Below are 9827 nucleotides of genomic sequence, written 5' to 3'. Positions count from 1 at the left end.
AGTGATGCTACTTGAAACCTGGATTTGTGAGAAATCACTAGTAATCACAGGAAAAGACAAGCGACTTGTCGCTGGAACTTGCTTTTAAAAAAACTGCAGTGACTAAATCTCCCTGTGGGACATTAGACTAAAAAAAGATACAGCAGTGGCGGAGAAAAGCTGCAGGTAGGTAGGAGGGGGTGAGGGTAGGGGGGGCAGGGTGTTGTGCAGCCTAGATGCCAAAATCTTTTAAAGGAGAAGGAAAGGCTAAATCACTAGGGGGTGCTAAATGTTAGGCAGCCCCCGGTGATTGTAATAACTTACCTGAAACCACCGGCCGATGCTCCTGGAAGGAGAAAACTGCACTGGCATGGGGTAAATGCAGGTGAGCAATCTTCTCCCTTCTCCTTTCGCAGTGGTCCCTGGGCCAATTTTTTGTTAAAGTTCTGCTTTTTACTATTATTATTATTTTTGCATGTAAATTGTATGCTCACTGTATACAACCATTTTTGTACAGCACTGTGGAATATGTTGTACTTTATAAATAAGTGTTAATGAGAATAATAATATGTTACTATAATAATATGTTATACATAGGCAAAATTGGGGAATGTCTCTCAGTTATATAACAATGACTTTGTATCCCAATGTTTATATTGACAGGGAAAATAGACAGCACAATGTCCTTATATTAGATATACTTTTATTTTAGGATTGCTATCCAGCATGAATTGAACAATGTATTTTCCTGACTCAGCCCAGTGATTTAGAAAGCAGGAATGTTAATATGAGCTCAGAACAGAGTAGAACTCCCAACACAGCTGTGTAAATGATAAGAATGGATCCTAAAACATTCTTTGTCCCCTGCAGTATCACGATCAGAGCTGTGTGGTTCTGTGATCCTTTGCTCATGTTCAGAATGTTACTTTGGCATCTCATCAGTTTGGAATGCCAGTTTGATGGATTGATTCATCTATTTCTCATACAAGTCAAGTTCACCTTTCAAGTCTGTGGGTAACAAAAAACATACATAAGGTATTAAGGTACTTAATATTTAAGCACCCTTTAAAGGGGTAGTAATTTTTAGTTTGATGTAGAGAGTGCCATTCTGGGATAATTTGCAATTGGTCTTCTATTTTTATTATTTTTTTTTGTTCCCATATTCTCTAGTTTGGAATTTCAGCATCTGTCTTGTTGCTAGGGTCTAATTTTACCTAGCAACCAGGTAGTGGTTTAAAATAGATATAGGAACATGAATAGAGGGGGCCTAAATAGAAAGATAAGTAAGAAAAATCAACACTGAAAAAATTGTAGCCTCATAGAGAAATAGGTGAGGCACAAGGTATACAGTGTAAAAAATAGGGCTCTTTGCCATGTCTTGATAACTAGATGCACAACAATGGTGAAATGCATGAAGATCAAATAGCACAAAAATAAACAATCTGTCTGTATAATAGTAATACATTGTAACTAAAGGCATGAAATACTTACTGGGACATGTTATGAGCCTGAGGCAGTAGAATTTAATTTTTTTGTTTTAATGTAAGCTTACTGCATTTCATGTCATGTTCATTTTACAGAAGAAAGGTTTTCTCCATCTGTTTATTCTCTCCTGATATGTGTGTACTGTATACTATATTAGCTAGCTTTATTAAGACACATATGTAGTTGTTTTGTTAAAGTAGTAGTTCACTTTTTATTATGTTGCACAGTGATGTTCAACTCACTCCTGACCCTAACTAGCAAAATGTTACACTTGTAGGACACGCAGCCAGCCTCCACCTGCATCTTTCTGCTCTGTACCCTACTTCTGCATGCACCTTAGGTTCCAAGACAGGGAACTGGGGAGCAGAGGAAAAGCTGAACCCACAATGGCCCCCAAAATTTTTACCCTAACCCTCCGGTCCTAAGGGTAAACCAGTGGGCCCCATGGATTTCAGGTCAACCCTTCACATCACTAGTTTCTTGCATAGCTGGAGAGGCTTTATGTTTATATCATTATTATATAACATAAACATCTGACTTTATTTCAGCCATGTGTCGCCATGTCCCTCTTCTTGACAAGCATTTCTACAGTATTGGCTACGTATACTGAGAACAGTTGATGCACTTTGTAAGAGGAATCCATGATCTTACAGTCACTGGTGCTCTTGCTCTGGCATCTATTGACACTGATACCATTTGAGCCATGATCATCCTTTTTTGCCCAACTGTTTCCTAGTATCCTGAAAAACTGACATCTTTAATTTTTATGTTATAAAACTAAATATGCAACATGCATACCTCTTAATTATGTGTTGTGACTTCAATATCTGTGTGGAGTCATGGATGCAAATGACTGGACCTATTACTGCAGCTAAAAAATAAAACAAGGGGTGAGGGATATGGGAGGATTAGGGCTGATGATATGTAACTGGTGGAGATTAGAAGCATGGAAATATGACAGCTAACTGGAGGTTACATGTGCCAAATTTTGCACATGGCATGCAGCTTTGTCCCTGGATCATTAAATTAAACATCAGTAGTAAAAATGCAATCTGATGTGGGGGTTTTTGCCCCAAAATTATTATTCAATAAAAGCAGGACTGATGAATCATAAGGTTCCAGTTTAGTCTGGAGATTCTGCTATGAACTAAACAAAAAGAGTAGAAGGTAGCAAGGGCATGCAATAGGATATATTTTACTTCTCAGCAAATTAAAGCCCTGATTTGTAACCTTATGTCCCAACTTGTTGCTGGACTACTACTCCCTGAGATATTCAACAGAATTGCCATAGTTTTATTGCAGATTAAATCCATTGGAGATTACCAACTATGTATGTTTTTGCAAAAAGGTCTCAAAAATCCATGGCTAGAGAAAGCAGTACGCTGGGGGGTGCCACTAATATAATAGTATAATAATACAGCTGCCTGGTTTATAGGGTCCAAATTAACCTAACAATCGGGCAGCATTTTAAATGAGATACTAGAAGATCAATAGGAGAGGATCTGAATACCGAGATAAACAATACAAAGTAACAATAGCTTTTGCTCACAGAGCAATAGTTTTTTTGGCTGTCAGGGACCCCAATTTGAAAGCAACAAATAGCAAAAAGAAAACAAAAAAACAAAGAACAATTGAAAAGTTACTAAGCATAGGATATGCTATAACATGCTAAAAGTTAGCTCAACGGTGAAATACTCCTTTAAATGGTAACCAGCTACATTTAGACATGCATTAAATATGGAGTGGGCTATACAGCATTTAAATGGCCACGTATAAAGTGTTCTATACATGGAACTGAATGTTCATTCACCTGGCAATTACTGACAATAACTAAATAGTAATTTATTGCTCAGTGAACATTCTCCAGCATTCACTTTATGGTCCTTTACTGTTTCAACAGTGACTAAACCTGGCTAGAACAAGAGAAAAAGATTGACAGAATGAACCTTAGATGACGTGTCTTAATTACACCAGTGCAGAAGGCGGAAAAACTATTTCTTTCAAGTGCGATGAAAGTGGTAGGAAGGTGGTGAATGTACTTTTGTGCTGTGGTACAGCAATTTAATCCAGCAGCGCAAATGACTTTTAATTCAGTGAGTAAATTAAAATAGCAGTACATAGGACATGGAATGACTTGTAAAGTAATTACATTGGGAAAATGTAACCCTAAATCTCAATGTCCCAGAGCTTGTGTAATGGCTAAATGATGACAAAAGATATACAGCCACCTGTGCTTTCTCCTAAGCAGTGACTCTTCAAACAATGTACAGGTATGGAACATTTTATCCAGAATGCTCGGGACCTCGGATTTTTTGGATAAAGGGTCTTTCTGTAATGGATCTCCATACCTCAAGTCTACAAAAAATAATTTATAACATTAATTAAATGCAATAGGATTGTTTTACCTCCACTAAGGATCTAAGGATTAATTATATCTTAGTTGGTATAAAGTAGAAGCTACTGATTAATGGATCCTATACCAGTCTTCTCTCGGGGAGGGCTGGCTTTTGTTACATTGAAAAACAAACAGCAATTATGCTCTGTCGAAAGCACAGATACTAGGTTACAAAAATGTTGGATGTTTTTTTCAGTTATCTGAGATCATTACATGAGATATTAGCTTATCTTCTAGCAATGCAGATTAGGGTTGGCACCTGTCTGGTTTTTACCTGGATAGCTCTGTTTTTTTTCAAAAAGGCTGTCTGGGCAAAAACTGCCTGCCTGACTTTCCTGAACCAGGCAGCAACCCACATGCAGATATCATCATATATATATAAGCTAACCTGAAGTGAAGCCATTGTAATCACAAGGGAAAGCCAGTTAGAAACTATATCCTACTTTGCAGCATCACTGCTTGGCTTAAGAACTTATTCAGGATCTTCGATAAAGGTCTGACCGGTAAACATAATATAACGTCAGGTCCTAGTTATATATAAATTAGTTGTTCACATAAAAGGGTGATATTTCCTAGGATCTTATGTTGGGAATTTATTTACTTTTAAGTTTATTTATTTTCAAATATTGAACCTTCTAAATTGTCAGTGTGTGGTGTCCCATCTGACATAAAGATGGAACTGATGGAACTAATTTCCTTGTGAGACTTCACTACCACAAAAACTCAGTACAGAACTGTAGCCAGCACTAATTCTCTAGTTGACAACACCATAAATCTGTATAATGGACCCATCAAACAGCTTGCGGTATTCAGCAATACAAATGACACTGAGATCTTCAGGCCTTTCTTTGTGCTTTGTATTTTCACTGGGATTTGCAAATTTTGCATTTATGCACTGCCACTCTTTTTTTTTTTTTAAAGTATCATTTTTATTGTTTTTATATAACATAGAAAAGGGGAAAAAGGAAGAGAGGGAAGGGGGGTAATGGAAATACACAATGGTTAGGCACAAGTCAAATTTACATACAGTGATATGCATGGTACTGTACAGTAGTTTAGCGCAAGTCAGACTAATATTTCCGTGGTTTTGTATACTAAAATAGATTTGCAGTGACTGCCATATTATATACATTATACAAGGGTATCATAGCCATCAGTTTGAGATTCAAGGGTTAGTTCTCCAAGGGCTTCATGTCACCTCCGGTTTAACAGGGTTTAGATCCAACCATGGGGACCAGATTTTTTTCGATGGGCAACCACGGGCATCATATGTAATTCTAATGGAGCGGAGGGATGTGTTGATAAGGGTCTGCCATGTTTTCACTGAGGGTGCATTATTTCCCAACCAGTTTAGTATCACCGCTTTCTTTGCATAATATAGAATGGTCCGAATCAAAGATCTAGTTTTTTTGAGTGGCACCACTTCTTCAATCTGGGCCAGCTGGCATATTTCTGGTGTGCATAGATTTGGAAACCCCAAGTTATCTACCATGTATTTAATTATCTTGGACCAGTATCTTTGGATTGTTGGGTATTCCCAAGCTAAGGGGCACATTTACTAATCCACGAATCCGAATCACGAATGGGAAAAAATCGCATTGGAAATGAAAATTTCATAAGATCGCAAATATCACGAAAATGTTTACGAAAAAATCGTATTAGTCACGATAATATCGTATTGGCGATCCGAAAGTCACTAAATTTTCGTACCGAACAATTGTAAACAGCGGTAAATCCTTTCCGATTTTTTCGTGCAAACGTCCGAAAAAGTCGTGCGCCGTATGAAAAAGTTGTGCGCCGTACGAAAAAGTCGTGCGGACGCCCGAAAAAATCTGCGAAAATACGCTCGGAGCGTTCGTGCTTTTGTAAATGTGCCCCTAAGTGTAGGAAGGAGGACCCTGTGTTTTGACTTCTGGGACATGTTACCACAGCATTGCAACCCATTTTTTGCAGTTTGAGAGGAGTTATGTATAGTTGGTGGATGAACTTGTGCTGTATTAATCTGTCTCGTAATGAAATCAAATCATTATATAACACATCTACGGTCTCATCCCACTGTTCCTTGGTCATATTTGGAATTATTTGTTGCCATATGTGGGACCGTGTTAAAGGGAGGTGGAATAGAGGCCAACAGGGCTTTGTATAACCTGGAGGTTAATTTGCCTGTCTGGGGATCTCTTAGAACTGTCTCTATACTCGATTCAATCTAAGGTTACCATAGAACCTGGTCAAATAAAAATCCATAATGCAGAACTGCATAGATTTCAGTATGTTTAAATCAGGGGGCTCAAACTCAATTTACCTGGGGGCCGCAGGAGGCAAAGTCAGGATGAGGCTGGGCCGCATAAGGGATTTCACAAAAAATTGGCTTTCAAGGGATAATGCAAGGCACGGCGGGCGGGAGCTGCTGATTGTGGAAATGACGTTATGCCATCATAACAGTTATTATGGGAAGACGTTATGTGTGCACAATTAGCTCCTTAGCAGCTAATCGCGATCCATTCATTGCTTTTGAGAAGGCGTTGGTGCGGGCCACAAAATATTGTACCGAGGGCCGCAAATGGCCCGCGGGCCGCGAGTTTGAGACCCCTGGTTTAAATGGAAGGTTTGGAAATATAATCCATGTTATTTCCTCTGTAAAAAAGATACAGCTTGTGTCTGCACTCCAATTTATTTTAGAATGGCACAACTGCCCTCTAGTGCAATTTTTATAAATGTTTCAACATAGAGTGGCACATACTGAAACATGCGAGCACCACCATTGTTTTTGTTCAGAATTTTTTTAATTCTTTTTGCTAAAACCCATACAAATTTTTAAGATTGGTGGGCTTGCAGCTATGCAACTTTGCTCAACATTAGGAATTCCATATTCCAGCTCTAATCAGCCACATCTCTTGTCTTTCTGGGGTTATTTTATATGTGAAGATTTGTGGCCAGCTCCTTGTTATAGCCCCAGTCAGGTGAACCCAGTGAAGCCAATAAAAGGCAACCATTTGGGGGTTTTAACCATGAAAGCAAGTAAGTTCTAGGTAAAACTCAGTCCCTTTGTAAAATGTATAAATGAGTAGAATTCTTAATGAATCAGATGAAATTGAGTGTAGGACTGGCCAGACCAGGGATGACTTTGACGTACTGTAGTTAGCCTGCTTTAATATATTGCAATATATGGTCAAACATATAGATATATATATGTGTGATTGTGTGTGTATGTATGTGCAAACATACACCTTTCCTGCTGTACACAATATGTGTAGTGACAAACCAACAGTAAATAATTATTTTAATTTAAAGCCTGGAACATTTTGAGTGTAGGTGTAAAGTACACAACATTAAATAATGCCACAATAAAATTACATTGATACATAGCTGCCAGATGTTCCTGTGATATGTACAGTAACAGACTAGAGCTGCTTTCACTGTACACTGTTTAGATATTGCAGTAGGAATTTGCATCTATGCATCTGGGGTTTCTAGGACCAAGATATAAAAAAGTATTAAAAAGGGATCTTTGCTTTTCTTTAACTTACAGTGGAAGGGCACATCACATATGCATACACATATGTATAAAAATGTGTCTCTTTTGATTTTGCATTGCAGGGTGCAGTTCCAACTCATTCTTGGAAAACAATAATGTCTTTAAGTTTCACTTGAAACAAGGTGAAATAGAAAACAATGATGGGATTAACTTTCCCTTGAAAATTAGTGAAATAAAAAAAACAATTATAGGATTAACTTCCCCTTGAAACTGGGTGAAATAGAAACCAATGATGAAATGTGTCAAGGACAGGCTGTCACTGACTATTCTATTCCTCTACTACTCTAAGCCTCCATAGGACTCAATGGTACTTGACAGATCAAACCTGACACAATTTTTTTTTGCCAAAAATTTTTTTAATCAAATGCTTATAAATCACAAATTATGGGAGTTATTTTCGAAAAACTAACATTTTTTGAGAAGTAAAAAAAATCTACTTTTTCTCAAAATTGCTTAGGGAAATGTGCCCCTTGGTCTGAGCTAGGGACACCCAACCCCCCCCCCCCCACACACACACACACTTGCGCTAGTCTAACCACAGTTTATGACCAGTTTATGCCTTTAATGCCTTCATTAGGTATTAAGTACAAGGCTCAAATACATCTTGCACCTAGGTGCAATTCATGGAGCCTGCAAGTACATAAAGTACCTAAAGGCCAATCCATGGTGAATCATTAAATATATTTATATGCTGTGAATCCATAGCATAGTTTAGCACAGAATGTCATTTAGTGGCCAAAATGGAAAACTATTACATAACTATTACATATAATTCTGCACCAATGCTTACCTTAAAAAAATTTTTCTTTATTACAATACATTAAAACTACTAGTACCCCATATACACAGCCTAACGCGTTTTATGCTTACCCAGCACTTGATCAAAGGCTCCTGCAAGTATATGTCCGTGGTCATGTATGTCTCCGATATATCCTGACAAAGCTAGGAGTAAGGTAAAATTGCATTGCAGTCAAAAATGGCAATTTTTGGACTTTTTTTGCGGCTTGCTGTCCTTCTTAACTGATCCCTTATATTCCTTATATTATATACAATGAAATATCTGACATTATACTACTGATATCTGTCATTCAGAAACTTCACTATAAGTTATGGCTTGTTGTAAACTGACCTTTTTCTGTTTATCCTCTTCTGTTTTGCAGAGAGTGCTGACTTTCTCTGGCAAGTCGTTCTTTAGATGTGATGGCTATACAGTTGCTTGCTAGTAGTAGTGTTCCAGGCAGAACATTATTCAAGAGACTCCTATACTGTAACACAAGTGCCAAGGAAGCCCTCCCAACTGCTTAGGTTTCAGACTGCACCTCCCATCAGTGGACAGGGATTTATGAGACAGTTTTAATAACCTATCTCTATCTCTGTTTCCCAAATGGTGCCTCTAATTGTTGAGCTGCAATAAATGTGTAGCTCTCAAACAATAAGCTTAGTTGCAGGGACAAGTCCTTTGTGCCCATCACAATCAGATGATCACATTGTCCAGCCACAAGCAGAAGAAGGATGCTGGCAATAATCCTGGCTACAGAGAGAACAATCAAATCAGTTAAAACAAGACTTGGAACAAATGGGTTTTCAGCCATTTAAAAGTATTTGCGCCAAAATCCACCTGTCATGGGTGATAATACATAGTTTTCACTCTAATAAATGATAGGATAACATTTTCTAAAACCAGGCTAAGATTCATTTGAGCAATGGTCTGTATATATAAAAGGATCCGAAAAAAAATATGGTGGGCTTTGGTGTACTTCAAGTTGTAATGCTGGATTTCTTTATTGTACAGGTGTGGGACCCATTATCCAGAATGCTCGGGACCTGGGTTTTTTTTGGATAAGGGGTCTCCTACCTTAAAGTCTGCTTAAAAAATTATTTAAACAGTAATTAAACCCAATAGGATTGTTTTGGCTCAAATAAGGATAAATGATATCTTAATTGGGATCAAGTACAAGATACTATTATTACAGAGAAAATGGAAACCATTTTTAAAAATGTGAATTATTTGATTAAGATGGAGTCTATGGAAGATGACCTTTCCGTAATTTGGAACTTTCTGGATAATAGGTTTCTGGATAAGGGGTCTGATACCTGTACAATTCATCAGCATTAGACATGCATCTAGGATGTGCATTGGAGTCTATAAAGGTGTGTGTTAAATTCATACTGTATATTTTGTCTAATATGCATCCATGTTTGCATTAGCTGTTTTAGTTGAACAGGTATGGGACCTGTTATCCAGAATGCTCGGGACCCAGGGTTTTCCGGATAAGGGATCTTTCCATAATTTGGATCTCCATAACCTAAGTCTGCTAAAAATCATTTAAATATTGAATAAACCCAATAGGATTGTTTTGCATCCAATAAGGATTAATTATATCTTAGTTGGGATCAAGTACAAGGTACTGTTTTATATTAACAGAGAAAAGG

At 37.7% G+C, this 9827-nt stretch overlaps 1 long non-coding RNA gene across 1 annotated transcript; it reads right to left on the bottom strand.

Moving 5' to 3' along the window:
- Positions 1 to 665: 665 nt before the first annotated feature.
- Positions 666 to 9205, bottom strand: LOC116408855. The gene is made up of 3 exons (XR_004221326.1): positions 8524 to 9205; positions 8265 to 8336; positions 666 to 987 (listed from the first exon to the last, which is right to left on the bottom strand). It is a non-coding gene; the product is annotated as an uncharacterized LOC116408855 (long non-coding RNA).
- Positions 9206 to 9827: the final 622 nt, after the last annotated feature.

The sequence above is a fragment of the Xenopus tropicalis genome, chromosome 2 (assembly GCF_000004195.4).
Source record: "Xenopus tropicalis strain Nigerian chromosome 2, UCB_Xtro_10.0, whole genome shotgun sequence".
Lineage (NCBI taxonomy): Eukaryota > Metazoa > Chordata > Amphibia > Anura > Pipidae > Xenopus > Xenopus tropicalis.
This window is presented reverse-complemented; position numbering and strand designations above follow the sequence as displayed.